Source organism: Apodemus sylvaticus, chromosome 21 (assembly GCF_947179515.1).
Source record: "Apodemus sylvaticus chromosome 21, mApoSyl1.1, whole genome shotgun sequence".
Lineage (NCBI taxonomy): Eukaryota > Metazoa > Chordata > Mammalia > Rodentia > Muridae > Apodemus > Apodemus sylvaticus.
This window is the reverse complement of record NC_067492.1, coordinates 36,525,016-36,542,093: the sequence shown is the minus strand read 5'-3', so window position 1 is coordinate 36,542,093 and position 17,078 is coordinate 36,525,016. Positions and strand designations below refer to the sequence as shown.

General features: G+C 51.8%; 1 protein-coding gene across 2 annotated transcripts in view; it reads left to right on the top strand.

Annotated features, from left to right (window-relative positions):
* The window catches only part of Gnao1 (G protein subunit alpha o1), a 153,786-nt gene that overhangs the window by 94,255 nt on the left and 42,453 nt on the right, over positions 1 to 17,078 (top strand). The window lies entirely within an intron of this gene.

Sequence of the window (17,078 nt, the reverse complement as noted above, 5' to 3'; positions counted from 1 at the left end):
GGTTCTTCTCTTGATGGGCAGCCCTCGGTGTGTGGCAGCCCTCGGTGTGTGTGGCAGCCCTTGGTGTGTGTGTGGCAGCCCTCGTCGTGTGTGTGGCAGCCCTCGTCGTGTGTGTGGCAGCCCTCGGTGTGTGTGGCAGCCTTCGGTGTGTGTGTGGCAGCCGTCGGTGCGTGTGGCAGCCCTCGGTGTGTGTGTGTGTGTGGCAGCCCTCGTCGTGTGTGTGGCAGCCCTCGGTGTGTGTGTGGCAGCCCTCGGTGTGTGTGGCAGCCCGCGGTGTGTATGGCAGCCCTCGGTGTGTGTGTGGCAGCCCTCGGTGTGTGTGTGGCAGCCCGCGGTGTGTGTGTGTGTGGCAGCCCTCGGTGTGTGTGGCAGCCCTCGTCGTGTGTGGCAGCCCGCGGTGTGTATGGCAGCCCTCGGTGTGTGTGTGGCAGCCCTCGGTGTGTGTGTGGCAGCCCGCGGTGTGTGCGGCAGCCCCGTTAGAGACTCAAGAACAGCATGGTGCTGTGAGTCTGCGGCCCTGTGCTGGGACAGGCTTCCTGGCTGGCTCACCTCTCGTGGAGCCAATCAGAGGACAGAAACTGCATCTTTCTGTGGAGACCACAGCATACAGTCCCTAAGCACACAGAAGTCTGTAGCAAGGAGGCCTGGCGACTGATGGCAACCATGCTTCCTACACCTGTGTTTTGAATAACCCTTGTAGCCAGGTCCCTCCTTTCACATAAGGACATGTCGGAGGCACAGTGTCAAGAGATTCACTCAGGTTGGTAACATCTGGTGACAGCCAAGCTGGGATGAAAACCAGAGACTTTCCTGCCGCTGAGCCTCTCTCCAGCTGGAACAGGGAACAAGAACCACCATACTCCTGTGATGCCCGCTCCATGGCCTTGACTTCTCCAAGCGTCCCTCCAGGGCCCCTGGCAGCCTCTTATCTTTCTGTTTCCTTTGTCCCACAGCGTAAGCTGCGCTGGAGCTGACCAGCTGTGGTTAAGAAGCCCAGGTTCAGCATATCTCCTCCGCCATCATCCTTCCGCATGCTTGGAAACTGCGTGAGACTTAGGGCCTCCCTTGCACTCTGCTTGACTCCAGGAATAGCAAAAGGGAGCTGAACACCTGGGTACCTGGCCCGGTTTCTAGCATTTTCCATGTAACTAACACATGCGCGCCCTCTCTTTTGCCCCTGTAAGAGCAGTATATATGACAGGACCACGTCTGAGTTCTGTGACAAGTCTGTAGTTTAGAAATACTACTCAGTGGTCAGAGCCAGGTCATCCATCCCCACCCCCACCCAAGGAGCCACGGTCTTCGCCCAAGCACTAGGCAGTGCCCCTCACAGCCAAGAATCATCCAACACTGGGAAATGAGGAAACAGCCATCCTCAGCCCGTGTCACAGCACTGCCCCAGCAGCCATGGTCTGCCTAGCCTCTGACAGATGAGGCCAGGGTCCCCATAGAACAGCAAAGCTCCTGCACTCCACTCCATCCCTAGAGTTCTGCCAGCCTGGGAGAGAGGAAAAGAGACTGGCCAAGAGTCTCCAGCTTGGCCCTGCAAGCCCAGTCATGTCCTGGGGACCAGGACCCTAGGCCCAGAAGCTTCCAAGCTATCCTGGAGAAGATCCAAACCTGGCCTCAGTATGGTACCTGAGTTCTTAAAGATAAGTAGGATATATGTGTGTTACAGAGTGGAGTAGGGCTAAGGATTGGAAAACAAACCCTATCTCTTAAACCACAGGCCTGATGATGAGAGCAACCAGGAGAAATTATAGTGCCCCCTCGGCATGATTTTCTTCTTTTCTTTTCTTTCTTTTTTTTTTTTAAGACAGGGTCTCATAGTGTACACTTCAATGGCCTCAAATTTAAAAGTCCTTCTGCCTTAGCCTCCAGAGTCTGGATAACAGGCATGCACGGCCATGCCAGGCCTCCCTGCCACTCGCTGGTGTTTGTCAGGGAGATCAGGAGCACAGGATGCCTGGGACCTCAAAATACTCAGAAGAGAAGGCCCCAGGCTCCCGGTCTGGTGTAGTCCATCCTGGCCCAGATGTATGCCAAGCCTGGGCTCAAACGACAAGAGGAAGAACACTGAACCCCTCCACACACACACCCCCAGAAAAGCAAGGCCCAGCTCTGGCCCTGGCTGCCTGTTCAACTACAGACATGTCCCTCACCCTGTAGCTTCTGTGTTTTCCATATTAAAAGCTCAGGAACCAGAGCCAAAATTTTGCCCTCACCACCCCCCTCACCCATTCCCACGGCAGGGACAGAAGTCCTAAAACTCTATCCGTTCCCAGCAGAACTCAGGGCTGCGTTTAGGTGACAGCTAAGTCTAAAGCTCTTCCTTTGTATCCAAAAGGGAAAGAAAACCCAAGCTCCAAATGAAGGCCGCATGGTGCACTGAAGACAGACTCTCTCCAGGGGGAAGAGCCAGTACTCCCGACAGGGCAGCCATCAGGAAGGGAGCCCTTGGAACACCCAGTGTGTGTGGCCCTGTAGTCCCAGAGAAGGGCCTGCAGGGAAAGGTGTGCCCCTTGCCCAGTGGGAGCACTCGTGTGGACTCTGTAAGGAAGTTGAAAATTAACTCTCTTCCTCTGGGGATCTGACCATTTAACCTATGACATAAACCAACAATAGATAAGGAAAAAAATTAAGTAGCCATTTTACTATGCGCTAAAGTTTAGGGGTATGAGACTCAGAGGGCCCTTCTCTGTAGAACTTAACTAGGGGCTTCTGAGGAGAGAGGTAGCAACAGGCCAGAGAAAGCTGAGGGGAAGATTTGCATAGCAAATGAAGTTGTTCTGAGCTATGGTCAAAGCTTCCCAGGTGACACCCACACCTGTCAGATCCTGTTACTGACTCTGCAGTCTCTTTGCCCTGTGGGAAGATGCCTCCCAGGCAGGACTGGCCTCTTTCTGCATTTCCCAAAAGTTTACTAAGGTAGATATTTATAAAGTTCTTTTACAAAAGACCAACTTTTCAGAGCCATTCCTGAGCCTCTGTTCACTCTCAATAACCAGCTTAAGAGTATGCCAAGATGTCAAGATGTGTCTTTGACCCTTCTATACGTAACTCCACGGGGTGGCAAACCCATCGGTTAGAGCCACTAACCCATGGAATTAGGGTTGGACAACCGAACACATCAAGTGCTACTGCCACCGCCTTTGTGTCAAGGGCAGCCATGTCTTGGGGATGCAGGCAGAGGAGAAGGGCCGTCCCTGCTGTCAGCTACACTCCCTGTCAGCTCCCCGGGTGGTTGAGAGCTGGAGGTGACTTTCAGGGACTCTGCTTGATGAATAAGATGGCCGACCATGTGAAGCAGGCTCAGAGTGGAGAGGACCAAGACTAGGAAGACCTTTGGGCAACTGGGTGAGGACAGTGTCACAAGCAGTTTACATATAGCTTATTGATTAGCCCTCACCTACGATGCCGAGCACATGCACACGTGTTCTGTGGTACCATTAGATGGAAATGAGATGGTGCTACCAAACATGTCTGCTCTGGCCAGGACCCCAGACAACTGTGGTAACAATACCCCTGCCCCTACTCCCGCTGCCTCCCCAGCCCCCAGTCCAAAGTCTGGAATCTGTTCCATACAACAGTCAAAATGAACTGCAAATTGTATATCCAGTATCCATCCCCTCTGCAGTTCCTCACAGGTTATTCTGGGACTTAGACCTTGGCCTTGGGGCTTTTGCCTGTGCTGCCTCCTCTTTGTCTTCCAGCCTGAGACCCTGGCTCTGCAGTCACCTTCCTTGGAAGCTTTTTCCTGGCTCCCTGACACCCAGATGTCAAGGAGCTATTTCCTTCAGGACCTATTGCAAGCTCTCTCGCTCTCTCTCTCTCTCTCTCTCTCTCTCTCTCTCTCTCTCTCTCTTTCTCTCTCTCTCTCTCTGTGTGTGTGTGTGTGTGCGCGTGTGCGTGTGCGTGTGCGTGTGTGTGTTAGAGATCACTGTCTGTAGCCTTGCTAGGGTCTAAGGAGCGGAGACAGGCCATATGACGAATGAGAATTAGGAGGGGAGCAGCCTGCAGTTACTGTCTAGCTGCCTTCCCCGCATCAGTGTCTACTTTTCTAACCCATTCTGCACAATTGAGAGGTCCCTCCTGCTCCTGCTCCTGCTCCTGCTCCTGCTCCTGCTCCTGCTCCTGCTCCTGTTCCTGCTCCTGTTCCTGCTCCTGTTCCTGCTCCTGCTCCTCCTGCTCCTGCTCCTCCTGCTCCTGCTCCTCCCTCCTGCTCCTGCACCTGCTCCTGCTCCTGCTCCTGCTCCTGTTCCTGCTCCTGTTCCTGCTCCTGCTCCTGCTCCTCCTGCTCCTGCTCCTCCCTCCTGCTCCTGCACCTGCTCTTGCTCCTGCTTCTGCTCCTCCTCCTGCTCCTGCTCCTGCTCCTGCACCTGCTCTTGCTCCTGCACCTGTTCCTGCTCCTCCTGCTCCTGCTCATGCTCCTGCTCCTGCTCCTGCTCCTGCTCCTCCTCCTGCTCCTGCTCCTGCTCCTGCTCCTGCTCCTGTTCCTCCCTCCTGCTCCTGCTCCTGCTCCTGTTCCTGTTCCTGCACCTGCTCCTGCTCCTCCTGCTCTTGCTCCTCCCTCCTGCTCCTGCTCTTGCTCCTCCTCCTGCTCCTGCTCCTCCCTCCTGCTCCTCCGGCTCCTGCTCCTTCTCCTGCTCCTGCTCCTGCTCCTCCCTCCTGCTCCTCCTGCTCCTGCTCCTGCCCCTGCCCCTGTCCCTGCTCCTGCTCCTGTTCCTCCTGCTCCTGCTTCTCCTACTCCTGCTCCTCCTCCTCCCTTCTCCTCCTCCTCCTCCTCCTGCTCCTGCTCCTGCTCCTGCTCCTGCTCCTGCTCCTGCTCCTGATGCTCCTGATGCTCCTGCTCCTGCTCCTCCTGCTCCTCCTCCTGCTCCTGCTCCTGCTCTTCCTGCTCCTGCTCCTCCTGCTCCTGCTCCTCCCTCCTCCTGCTCCTGCACCTGCTCCTGCTGCTCCTGCTCCTCCTGCTCCTGCTCTTCCTGCTCCTGCTCCTGCTCCTGCTCTTCCTGCTCCTGCTCGGCTCCTCCTCCTGCTCCTGCACCTGTTCCTGCTCCTGCTCCTCCTCCTGCACCTGCTCCTGCTCTTCCTGCTTCTGCTCCTGCTGCTCCTCCTCCTCCCTCCCTTCCCCTCCCTCCTCCTACTCCTCCTCCTGCTCCTGCTCCTGCTCCTCCTCCTGCTCCTGCTCTTCCTGCTCCTGCTCCTCCTCCTGTTCCTGCTCTTCCTGCTCCTGCTCCTCCTGCTCCTGCTCCTCCCTCCTCCTGCTCCTGCACCTGCTCCTGCTGCTCCTGCTCCTGCTCCTCCTGCTCCTGCTCTTCCTGCTCCTGCTCCTGCTCTTCCTGCTCCTGCTCCTGCTCCTGCTCCTCCTCCTGCTCCTGCACCTATTCCTGCTCCTGCTCCTCCTCCTGCACCTGCTCCTGCTCTTCCTGCTTCTGCTCCTGCTGCTCCTCCTCCTCCCTCCCTCCCCCTCCCTCCTCCTACTCCTCCTCCTGCTTCTGCTCCTCCTCCTGCTCCTGCTCTTCCTGCTCCTGCTCCTCCTCCTGTTCCTGCTCTTCCTGCTCCTGCTCCTCCTCCTGTTCCTGCTCTTCCTGCTCCTGCTCCTGCTCCTGCTCCTGCTCCTGCTCCTGCTCCTGCTCCTGCTCCTCCTGCTCCTGCTCCTACTGCTCCTGCTCCTGCTCCTGCTCCTGCTCCTCCTGCTCCTGCTCCTCCTGCTCCTGCTCCTGCTCTTCCTGCTCCTCCTGCTCCTCCTGCTCCTGCTCCTGCTCCTGCTCCTGCTCCTGCTCCTGCTCCTGCTCCTGCTCCTGCTCCTGCTCCAGTTCTGCTCAGAAAGGAGCTGCCTCCCTGCAGTCTCTGACTTGACTGGTCCTCTCAGACTACAGCTTTAGCTGTGCCTCAGCTGCTCCTGCCTCTAGAAGCCACCTCCAGATAACTGGGTCTGCTCCGGGCATGGTATCGGGGGTCTTGCACATCCAGATGAGTCCAGTCCTTCCAGACCTGGGTCTGAGAAGAAGTGAGATGGCACAGAAACTTGAGATTGAAGAAGATTTTATTCTTCATATAGCCTTGTGGGGAGCCCTCTGAGGACTGGATTTCTTTTGTCTTAGATCTAGGCCCTGGTCTTGATATAACAGTAAATTCTCTCCCCTCCTGCCACAGCAGTCCAGTGTGAAAGTGTGGACAGTCAATGGTGGAAGGGCATTCATTGTTCCATGTAGGCCGCAGCCAGCATCTCTGTGGATAGTGGCTTTGCTGTCCCTCTGTGGGACTCCTGACGTGGGCCAGCAGATAGGGAAGGTTACGAGGCATGTGTCTGAACAGGATGCATTCCTTTGGTCAAAACTTGGTCTTGAGGTCACACTTTTCAGAGGAGTCTGGGAAATATCTAGCTGTTTCCCCAAGGGGGGGAAAAATACCACACACTGTGATCAGTAGGCAGATCTCTCTGGGGTTATATTTTAACCAGGTTGCTGCTTACTCACGGGAAAACTGTCTCCAGTGTAGTTAGAGTCCCAGTCTCTTGCCTCTTCTGCCTGTTCCCAGTCAGCCCTTGGACCTGGTGGACTTGGAGAGCATCTCTCTTCTTGTGACCAGAAGTGAAGCTGGAGGCTCACCCTGTCAGCCACTGCTGTGGCCGAGCATTGCCAGCCCTAAAAGTGCTGATGCTGGGCCAGGGTGACACACAGGTGGCTCTGGAGCCTTCTCACTTCTCTGTGTGCTAACAGACCAACAAGGGGCCATCTCCCACGTGCTCCCAAGCAGCTCCCTGGCCTGCCATATATACTTTGGTGAAATACAGTTTCTGTGGTACATGAGTCAGCCTTTTAAACTTCTGCAATGTTTATTAAAAATATATCACCAACATATCAAACATAAAGTTCACATATACTTAATATAAGACTAATTTCTAGGCTACAGAGATATATGTGACTAAAAGTGGCACATGAGTGGCAAGTTGGGGGACATTGTATGGGGTTTAAAGGCTCAAACGTAAGACCACCTTGTGTGATGTGTAGTCCCAGCGTGACTTCCCTGTATCGTCTTCCATCTCTGTAGCATGTCCTCACACCACAGGCCAAGTACGGCAGTTGGTTTGTCAAATGATTGACAGTAGAACCTGGTATATATCATGTGTTCTGTGCCTGGTAGATACTTTGGTTATTAGAGAACACTGTTTTGCATCATTAAATTGTGCCAATGATCCTGTGAAAGGTATGCTTACTACCAGCTTAGCAATGAGCAAAGGAAAGATATTTGCCTGGCCACATTCTAGCCACGGGTCCTGCTGCTCCTCTGGCTGGCAGTAATTTACGAGGCCACTCTAGCAGTGTCCCATCTGTCTCTGAGCCTCACACTTCCCCTGATGCTGGAACACTCTTGTGCAAGGTTTTACGTAGGTCTGTACTTTCATTTGTCCTGGTACCTACCTAGGACTGGAGTGGCTGGGTCACAGGGCCGAGTATGACAGTTGTATAAAACCCCCAAATTTCCAGAATGGCTACGCCAGAAATGTGTAAGGTTCTGTCCTGAGACACTCCCTCTGGCAACTGGATTGTTACTTTTTCACTTTTTCTACTCCCTGGTGACTGCCAAGATTTAACACCTTTTAATGGGTCTTGTGTTGTAAGAGAACTGTTTTGACTTTTTATCCTCAGCATTTATCAGAGATTTATTAATGAATTATAAAGGGATTTTTAATTTCTGATAATTATTTGGGACAGTAGTGCCGTGGTGCACTGCCGTGGAGGACCGCCGTGGAGGACCGCCGTGGAGGACTGTCATGGAGGGCAGAGGACACTTGCAGGGATCTCTCCTTCTACCATGTGGGTCCCAGGATCAAGCTCAGGTGGCCAGTCTCAGCCGCTGGCAGCTCGATCAACTCAGCTATCTTGCCGGCCATTTGGGGATTTTATATCCTGCATATAAGTTCTTTGTCGACTATGTATAGACTATAGATTGCCTTTAGGAAAGGAAACGTTTTTTAAATACGTCAGTTTGTGCATGTTGAATTGCCGACTCTTGCACTTCTCCTCTACCGTCTCCCTGCTTTTGAGTGTTGGGCGAGCATCTGCAGGTCAGGGAGTGCCACAGACGGTCCACGCTCCAGCTCTCGGGACGTCACCTCTGCCCTCAGAGCCTTATTTTTATGAAGTCTAAAATGGGATTGTAAGTCGCCCGCCTCTTTGGGCTGCTGTGAAGGTGAGATGAGAGAGTGTCCAGCACCTAGCAAAGTACGTCAGAGCTGAGACATGGCTGTTGGAACCCTGTCACTAACGCTATCAGTGCCCCGGGCTGTACACCCTGGGCTCCTTCTGTCTCCCTCAGTATAAAGTCCCAGCTTCCTTCCCTTGTGTAAGTGAAATCTTGGCCTCTTGGTCTACATCGCACTTCCTGGTCACGAAAGGCTCTAAACCAACCTCTTCCTCTGAGGTCCAAGATAACTTCCTCTCCTTGTGACTAGCATCATCCCCCTGCCTCCACTTCCCTATTGTCTGCCCTGTGTGTTGCTTTTCCAATTACCAAGCTGCCTTTCTAAACTAGAAAGTTGGGGCTCCTGGGTAGGTGTTCAGGGGAGACCACTTTGCAAGGACAAGGCATGGCTATGAAAGGTCTCACCTCTGAGTATAAATAACAGGCTCTATTCTTAGCCAACCAGCAGGTCCTTTGGCCTTACCTCCTGGAGTCTCCACTCCTTTGCCTTTGGCAGGGCCCAGTCCTTCCATACGTGATCAGAAAATTCAATTATAAAGCCAATTACCGATTTCCTGAGCTTTACAAGGAGACATGAAAGTTTGATTAAGTTTGAATTCGTCTTTGGCTAATTGCCAGCCAAGGCCAACTAGGCTGTGGGAGACTCTTGTTCCTGATTCTGGTTTTTTTTGTTTGGGGGCAGTGTTCCCGGGATAGGGGAAAGGTTTTGTGTTGAGGTCTTTGTGCCCTCCTTACTTGCTGAAAGGCTCTCCCTCTGTTGTGATGCATGAGATGTAAATCCCCCAAAGACTCGTTGCCACGGTGACAGTCTCCGGAATTGGGCTCAGCTAAACAAAGTCCTTCGGATTTGAAGGGAACAGTGTTTATTTCCCATGCAAAGGCAAGCTCTAGTGCCCACAACAAGGCTGTGTTCAAGGACGCCTGCCTGCCTGCGTGGAGAGGAACACAAAAGCAGCTCTCTGGTCCCCTCCTCGGCTGCAGCAGTGTGGCTGGGCTGTGGCTGCTTCCCACCCAACACAAAAGCAGCGGGCAGATGCCGAGGCCACAGAGCGTGGCTTCAGAGGGTGCCTCTGACCAGATGGTTCCCTGGCCCAAGAACCTGCAGTGCTGGCCCTCAGCCAGGGGCAGCCTGCTGAGTGCCAACAGCCAGGCCTGGGGTGGGTGGAGCCGGGGAGCCACCCTGTCCCTAGCAGTGCACCAAGCTATTTCAGCCACTTCAGGGAAATGGAACTGGTCTGTGGTCAGAGCGGACTGGAGCTTAGTGTCTGTGAGTTAGCTCTGGGGTACCATTTCTTCCCCTAGGAATAGAAGGTGTGACCCCCCCAGTTTTCTGGAAGCGGTTGCCATCAGAGACCTCTTCTTGAAAGGTGTGCATTATCTAAGAAACTCAAAACTACCACCCATGAAATTCCCCCACGTGGAGATAGAACCCTTTGTCTTTTCTAAGCATGTAGGGTTCTAGAGCGCTGCTTAAAGTCCTAGTACCCCTGGAAGAAGAAACATCTGCCCATAAAACGTACTAACCGTCGGCTAGTGGGCACTAAGGACAAAGCCCAAGGTGGGTCAGATAAACCTCCCCTCATCTAAGCTCCAAAACTTGTGACCCAAATTTGTAACCTCTTACCTCAGATAACATTGGCAGTGTCCTCACAAAGCACCCACATCCTGCCTTATCTCCTCATCCACACAGCAACCTCAAGAGCCACAGTCTTCAGTACAGACAAGGAAGCAATGGGTCAGAGTGGCCAGCCACCTTAGCCAGCACCAGACAGTCTCCACTGCGTGGATATCTTGGGCACGGGACACCTGCTTGCTTTGATTGGCTTGTTTGTGTGTGTGTGTCTGTTTGTTTTTAGAAGGTGAGAATTTTTGCAAAGTCTGAATTCGGGTGTTGGTTTGTTTTTTATTTAATGAAACTGTACAGCTTCCTAGTAGAGTTGTAATTAGGAAATGCTGTGTTAGTCAGCAAGGCAGAATTGAAAAATAACCAGGCAGGGCTGGATGGGGTGCTCCCCCCCCTCCTTAGAAATTTCAGTTTTGTCGCACTGGGGGAGAGGGAGTTGTGAAAAGAGGAAAGATGTGTGCAGCTGAGCAGGACGGGGAGGCTGTGCTCCTGCTTTGTACAGAATTCAAAAGCAACAGGAATCCTTGTATGGGGTGCTTTTCCTGTCTGTCAAACAAGAGGTGAGGTGAGGAGGGGAAGGTGAAGGAGGGGGCTAGGAGGCCAGGCCTCTCTTTGTCGGGAAAGCATAGATAACTGCAGAAAGTCCTAACATCACCTCCGTGCCAGCATACCGGTGGTAAAAGCCACGACAATGCCTACACGCTGAGCGTATCTATGCCAGGCAGTGTGCCAGGGACCCTGTTTCTGGTGTTATCCCAGCCAACAAGCTCCATTTAATAGCCATATGCTTATCTTAGTGTGAATCCAAGAACGAATAATTGTGCAAAGTATGGGCTTGAACTTTGTTAAAAGTGAGTTAGATGATAAATGAAAGGTATCGAGAACATAAGTGCCTGCAGCCTCTCACAGATGAAGCAGATATTCTGACGTAGGGACAGAAAGGTCGTGGATGCTGGGGAAACTCACTGTATTCAGCCCTGTTATGGAGAAGGAGCCTGAAGCTCAGAAAGACTGAGCGACATATGTGTGTGACACAGCTGATAGCTCGCAGAGCCAGCACTTGACTCTGCAGCCCAGATGAGAGCCCACCGCCCAGATAAACGTTCTCATGCTGTCTCCAGCCCTGGCATCCGCCTCCCCAGAGCTGCCAACTGCAGAGATTCTTTCTTTTTTTCTTTTTTTTTTTTTTTTTTTTTTTTTTTTTTTTTTTTTTTTTTTTTTTTTTTTTTGCTTATGACGCAAACCGTGCTCTGGGAAGTCGGGGCCTGAGTCGTGCTTCCTCTGAACCAATGCACAGGATCCACTGAAGAGCCCTTTCCGAAGGGGCTGGCGTGCTGCTGCATGTGACAGGCAGAGCTTAGGTTGCCGAGCACTGGCTGAGCCGCCATGGCTCTACACACCCCAAAGGGGCCTGTCCTTTCTGCCCTGGTCTCGGCAACTCTTACTCCCTCTCTCTCTTGTCTCTGAATTACTTCCTATAATGAGCTATGGACTTGATACATCAAATAACTCGGGGTTTTCTGAAAGCCTCTTTCTATAAACTGTCACCTCCAAGCTACACTCACAGCTAATTTATGCAGACATGAGATGGGTTCCATTATTAAATGTGCACTGGGCTCTAGCCGAGGGCCCTCCCTGCCCAGAGCAGCGGGTGGGGAAAGGGCATTTTCAGCACGATGGAAATCGGTTGGTACACAAGCAGCTTGGCCAGGTTTGCAGCCCTGCTGGGGGAAATCAGCACAGCTTACCTGTGGAGGGAGCATTCGCTCGAGCCCAGAAACCTTTCTTTCTTTTTTATTTTTTTTTAATTTATTGATATATTTATTTACATTTCAAATGATTTCCCCTTTTCTGGACCCCCACTCCCCGAAAGTCCCATCAGTCCCCTTGCCTCCCCCTGTTTTCTCACCCAACCCTTCCCACTTCCCTGTTCTGATTTTGCTCTATACTGCTTCACTCAGATGCCCAACATTTTATAATTGAGCAGGGTGGATCTAACCTGGGGTTCTGAGGCTACAATCCCAAAAATGAAAAGTGAGTGGGTGTGAGCAAACATATGTACAAGTGCCCACACCCATATGTAACTGCATGTGTAGCTCCTGTGGGGAGAGTGGGGGAGGGGAGGACAGACGGATGGACAGACAGACAGACAGACAGAACTTTATGAGACTCAGGCCTTCCTCTCATCCCCAAAGTGGCCACCCAAGTACCCACCTCACTCTGAGCTATAGCAAGCGCCCCTTTAGCCAGCTGTACAGCACAGAGCAGCTGCCGCCCACCGACGGCTCCTGAGGCTCCACTGTCCTCAGTGGCTTCTGTTCCTTTAGTCCTCACAGCACCTAGAGATGTTGAGAGCTTACAATGGGAATGCCGACATTTGGGGAGTCGCCCCAGTCTGCGGCAGAGTTGGGATGGAAATCTGAGATTACCTCCCTCCAGCTTCCTCACTGGGTGTGCCTGATAAATGAGGCATATTAGAAACATGATGACACGGATTGAACAGAAAGGAATAAAGGTTGGGAAGCTTGTCTGCCATGCCTGTGTGAACCAGAAAGTTATCCTCATCCGCAAAATGGGTTGATGGCTTTGAACTCGTCCCTGAAAAGCAAATGAGGATACGTGTGACTTGGCTTTGTAGGTGGCAGTGTGCACCTGAAGCCCTGGATACAGAGGGCACTGAGGTACTACGGGGATTACCCGAGACCAGGAGCTTGAGACCACCAGCCTTTTATGTAGCTGCCTTCAGAGGTGCCAACTGAACCAACAAGAAGAGGCAGTTTTCTTAAACATTATTTTACAAATGAGTCTGACTTGCCTCCTCCTGACTTCAGCCTTGCAGCAAAGCACATCTTTAATTTTAGGCCCCAGTTCCCTGACATGCTGGCGCTGGCGGGCCTTCTCCCGAGTAGCCAGTCTCACCTCTCCCCAGCCGTGCAAGGGCTGAATCCCGCAGGCTCCCAAGTGCTCTACTGTTAGCCCAGATTGTGTGAGTACAACTGACTTGGCAGCCCAGGAACAGAGCAGGAGCTCAGTGGTGCAGACAGCAGAGCCTGGGGCCACGCTAGAGCATTGCACCAGATGTGGTTCTGCCTTCATCACACCGTTACACCATTCCCTCCGCCCCCAGCATTCACAGAGCTCTGTGAGCATAGCCCAGTGACTTGAGTTTTCTTGTGAGGATTTAGCCTCATCCACAGGAGCCCTAGGCACAGGGTGTGGCGATCAAGAAGATCCAGGCCCAAGCCCTAACCGGCTCATGGCTTTTCTCTGGGCCCTTTATTCAGCTGCACCTTGGTCTCGGTGCCCCGGGGATGAGATGGGTAGAAATGTGACTTTCTATATTGATGCTCTAAGCACTTCGGTCAGAATCTGGGAATTGTTTGCAGTGTGTTGGGAGTGGGGAGACAGATATTTAGTGTTTTAGTTGTTGCTCTCCGTTGTTTTGAGGAGTTATTTTTAGCCAGACCCCAGTGGTTCTTGCTTGGTCGTCCTTTCCTTCCATGTAGAATACAGCTAAGCTGTGGTGGTGTTGGCTGAGAGATTTGGCAGGAAAGTTGTAGGTGTGTGCCATTTGTAAGGCAGTGGCTATTATAGCGAATTTTTTTTTAATTAAAAATTATGGTATTTAGAAGTATCCAGAATATCAACAAAACAGCTGCAGCTTAAAAAAAAAAAAAAAAAAAAAAAAAAAAACAGAGTGATGTTCAGTTAACAGAATAATTCTTCCATATAAGCTATATCGAAGACAAGTGAGACAGCAAGAACTACTGGCCTGTGGATAGTAATCGGTGCTGTGCAGCAGCAAGAGTCCACATAGCAGTTCACAACACCCGACTGTACCACACAGGTGAACGCTGGAGGAATCACTGCCAGGACAGGGCGGACAGCACCTTTGGTAGTGCGTTAACAGAAAAAGAAGCACTGCAGTTTTAAGATATCTCACTTCAAGATGAAGGTGGTCATCTCTAAAAGGCGTCGTGTGCACGGTGGGTTGAATGCTTTGTAGATAAGGAAAAAAAATCTAGAACCAACATCTTCATGGTCCTCTTCCGCGCGTTCTTCTTTTCCTTGTTCCGTGGCGGCCCAGATTCCCTCTCTGTCTGCAGGCAGCAGTATCCCTCCTGTATTTTTCCTTGCGCTTAGCAATCATCTTTTCCTAAGGCTGCTTGTCATCTGCAGCCATGTCGTCCCATATACCCGTCACACCACTGGTGGCTAAGCAGAGATGTTTTCCTCTGGTCTGGGGTGATGCCCGGAAGAGAAGGCAGAAGAAGGCCTCTTGGACACTTTGGGACCTAGAGGGGGTTTTGTTTTGTTTTGTTTTGTTTTGTTTTGTTTTGTTCTCCTTTGGGAGGGATCTCGGCTTTCATTTCTCTCTCATAACAAGCTTCTTCAGTCCTCCCCAGGTCTTCAGTCTCCTTTGTCTTCCACCTGAATGCTTCCTGGGGTCCCTGAGAAGCTCACTGGAGCACCCCCCCCCCATGCCACTTCCTGTGTTCCTCCTGGAAACTGTGCACAAAGGATGTGGATGATGGCGGTTTTCCCTCTCAGCTTCTTAGAAAAGCCTCTGCTCCCTCTGTCGTTTTTTTTACTCAGGGAGGCACAGAATCAACCACTACCCCTCCGGCTCTTACTGGCCCTGTGGTGTCTCTGCGGAGCTCAGTATGCCACACCTATAGTGAAGTCTCACTAGGAGGGACCCAGCATGTGGAGCACCTGGTGTCACTAACTCGTTGAGAACTCCTAGCCCTGCCAAGAGGCTACGCTGATCCCCACCTGTGTGTGAAGATGCAGTGTACAGGCTAAGAGGTTTGATTTCCAAACCCAAGTACTGCTCAGAGTTGCTGGCTCACATGGGCGTATGAATAGGAAGTCATGAGCCCCTGAGCACTCCCAACCTTGGGTCCGACTAGCGGGTCCCCCAACTGTGACGCGCGCGCGCGTGTGTGTGTGTGTGTGTGTGTGTGTGTGTGTGTGTGTGTGTGTGTCTAGCCTCGCAGCCTCTCCTTGCAGCTCCCTGACTCCTGTGATCACTCTGGTGTTCTGTTTGCAAGGACTCTGTACCAGCCTGGGTTTGCTGGATCCCTGTGCTATAGCCACTTCAGGCTGTTGACATTTTCCTGAAGAACCTCCACCACCACTTCCTTCTCCTCCCCACCCCAGTCCCTGGTCAATCTGAGTTTGCTCCTACCTACATTCCTCTGAGTTCCAATGGCGAAAATACCAGTGTCCCGGAACCTAGAGCTAGCCACCTCCTTCCTGTGTCTCTGCTTCCCAACTCGTATGAGGAAATGCAAGCAGCGTCCTTTCTTTCTTTCCTTCTTAATTTTCTTTCCTTCTTTCTTTCTGTCTGTCTTTTTGAAATTTTTTTACATTTTTGCTTTATATACATGGGTGGTTTACCTGTGGGCTCTTTTTTGTGACTGACAGTGCCCTGAATGTTTAGGAATCGTGTACTGGGTATAACTCTGAAGGTACTTTGAACGCAACTGGCCCCTGACTTCTTGGCTATCTCAGGAACTTCTCTAGCCTGAAACGGAACTTCCAGAGCCTGTCAGGGTGAAGTCAATAGAGAGGGGCTTCCAAGAGTCCCAGGGAGCCTGCCATGGCTACTTATATGACTTCACCTTGCTTTCAGTGTGCCAACTCTAGCCATGGCTCAGGTAGGAGACGTCAGAAAGACGCAGACTCTGCCTTTCTTTTCAAGGCTTATACAAAGAAAACCATCCCCCAACCAATTGGTGTGATTTAGAGCCCGATGTGATACTCAGAGGAAAGCTAGGTATTGAAGCAGATAAGAGGCATTTCCTGACCCAGATGCCACCAGTGTGTCCAGCCTCGCAGGTGCGCCTGAGGACCCGCCTCCAGTCATTTCCTGAGCGACAGACCCAAAGGAGGAGAAGATTGAGAAGTGTCGAGAAGGGGCGGAGCTTGAGCATCTGGATGGTGAGGCCCTCTGGAGCAGGCAGCTCCTCAGACACTCAGTTACCTAAAGCACTCGTACAGGGCAACGTCATGATAACGTTGGACAGTGACCTCATAGATGCTCCAAAATGAGTAAATTCAGAGTGGCTTGCTGTGGCTTCTGCTCTCCTCCCGACCACTACCCTCCATCCCTGGGAGTTGCTGTTTATCACAGCGTGAAGTTTCTCCTCGCTTCTCCTCTGCATGAGTGGATCAGGCCTCTGTCTAGTGCAGCTCCTTCATTCCACAGACATGTGGTAGGGGAACCTATCCTTGGATTCAATCCTCGGATTCAATGTTTTCTCAACCTTTCTTTACCAAATTCATTCAACAAATGTTTATCACTGACTCTGTGCCTGGCTTATTGGCTACATGAGGATGCCCAGCATGGGCGTTCTGGTAGAGGGGAATAGACTATGGACACAAACCACAGACGGGGCCACACTCAGTGCTACCTCAACAGAGAGAAACAGAGGTCCTCAGTCCAGACATTTATGAATCCATCTGGAATCTTTTGGCTCTCAGTGGCTTTGTGTAGAGTTTTAGAGACCCAAGTTCTCTACTGAATGCCAATCTTCTCTCAGGGCTGCTGAAGACCTGGGGCTACCGAGGCAAGTGGCCCTTCTTCAAGCTGCTATTCCTGTAGTGCTGTTGAGCCCCACAGGACACTGTCACCAGTGAAAACAATAGGTACACAAGATGACTGAACTTAATGTCGCTCTTACCTTTCAAGGGATCTAGCTATCAGTTCCTGAGGAAAGAAGGAACCCTCCAATTAGACACAATTTTTAATCAAAGATTATTTTTTTAAGTTTCTCTGGGGAAGGGCAGACATAGGCAAACACTTTACACTTTCCTGTTCATGTACTATCTGAAGTCTTCATTTGCAGTATTCCAATCCAGATAATATAGAAGGAGTACTAAAGGGCCTAAAATTCAGATAGGAAGCCCAGAACCTCGAGGCGGACCATCCTGGGCTGTACATGACTTACTTCTGCCATGTCCCATGCCACCTACTTCAGACTTACCACAAGCTGAAGGCCTGCTATGCCCACACATGCAGGCTGCACCCATGTGGCTGTGCCAGGGGAAGACACTCCCCCCTCTGCTGGAACGTGCCCAGCAAATTTCTCCCAGTGCTCTCGAAGTATCAAGACAACCAGGAGTCACAGAGTCCTGGTTCTGTTTACCAATGACGTCAGCTCCCCTCGCGGCTTATCTGCTATTCTAGGTTTCCTGTTGTGGTGAGCACAAATCTTGAGAATGAATTCTGGGCCTTTCC